The following is a 1,449-nucleotide window of genomic DNA, read 5'->3' on the forward strand; positions in this document are numbered from 1 at the left end:
TATATATATGCCTATAGTGTCAGATGTGTGTCTCCAAATGTCTTTCAGTGTGGATTCATCCACTGGGCCTATTATGGGTCAACCACATAAGACACTGCTTGTCCCTCTCCTTGAAGTCAGCATTTTCCAAAAGTTACTTAGATTGTGCTGGGATTCCCTACTTCCTCACATGTATGCTAGATTGTGTTTGGTTTGAGCTTGCACAGGACTTCTTGTACATGTTGCAACCATTGCTGTGAATTCACAGGTGTAAATGACTAGCTTTCAGAAAGACTCTATTTTGTTGTTGTCATCCACCCCCTCTGACTCTTAAAATCTTTCTGCCTCCTCTTCCACAATGATCCCCAAACCTTGGGGAGCAAAGGTTTGATGTAGGTGTCTTATTCAGGAATAAGCAGTCAGCAATCTCTTGTTATCTGGTCATCTGTGTTTTTCTTTGTTAATCACTATCGCCTTCATAAGGAAAATTCTCTGGTGATAGTTAAGAGATGTATTCATCCTACGTGTGGAGGTTGCATTAAAGGTGTGTCACTTTGGGTTAAGAATTTCACTGACACTTGTTCTCTGTGTTTGAGTAATTCTGGGATAAGTCCAATTATTTTTATTTATTTATTTTTTGTCTTATTTGAGACAGGGTCTCCCTGTAGACCCAGCTGTCCCGGAACTCACTATGTAGACCAAGTCAGCCTTCAACTCACAGAGATCTGCCTGCCTCTGCTCCTGAGTTCTGGAATTAAAGGTGTGTGCCACCATGCCCAGCCAATTCTTTTTCAAATATATATCATTTATTATTTTTATTTTATGTGTGCAAGTATATTGCGTGTATTTATGTAAGTGCACCCATGCCAGGCAAAGCCCATGGAGGTCAGAGAGGGTGTTAAATACCCAAGAACTGTAGTTACAGACAGTTGTTACCCACCATGTGAGTGATGGTCCTCTGCAAGCGTGGCCACTGCTCTTAACCACTTAGCCATCTCTTCAGCCCCTAATTTTTAAATCGAATTTAAAAGTTATCTCTTTATCTTTTTTCTTATGTCTCATGTACTTATTTTTCTTTAATTTTTTTTCTAATAGGAGAGCATGAACATACTCTTTCAATAGCACAAATTATGCAGTAAAGTTTTCCACCTTTAGGAAAATTGCAATAGTCAGCATATCTGGAATATGATGGATGAGCCCTGCAATGGGAAAACCACCTTTGTGATAATGGTGTCTGTTCTTCCAGGTAAGTATTGAAATATTTTTCATTTTCTTAGACTTAAAAGATCTGCTACACAAAATAATGCAAAATTAATTTCCAAAATCTATATGTATTCACTTTGTCAGTTAATTTTATTTTGGACTAGTATATCTTTATATAATTCCTGTTATATCAGCTGATTGCACATAAATGCAACAGATAAGTGTCCTGTCTTTAAGTATCCAGAAGACATTTATTGCCTGGTAGGA

General features: G+C 37.8%; 1 non-coding gene across 1 annotated transcript; it reads right to left on the bottom strand.

Annotated features, from left to right (window-relative positions):
- Positions 1–1,071: 1,071 nt before the first annotated feature.
- LOC115072738 lies at positions 1,072–1,233 on the bottom strand. The gene has a single exon (XR_003851761.1). It is a non-coding gene; the product is annotated as a U1 spliceosomal RNA (small nuclear RNA).
- Between the last annotated feature and the right edge of the window lie 216 nt (positions 1,234–1,449).

The sequence above is a fragment of the Nannospalax galili genome, unplaced genomic scaffold (genome assembly GCF_000622305.1).
Source record: "Nannospalax galili isolate Female #2095 unplaced genomic scaffold, S.galili_v1.0 scaffold1703, whole genome shotgun sequence".
NCBI classification, from domain to species: Eukaryota; Metazoa; Chordata; class Mammalia; order Rodentia; family Spalacidae; genus Nannospalax; species Nannospalax galili.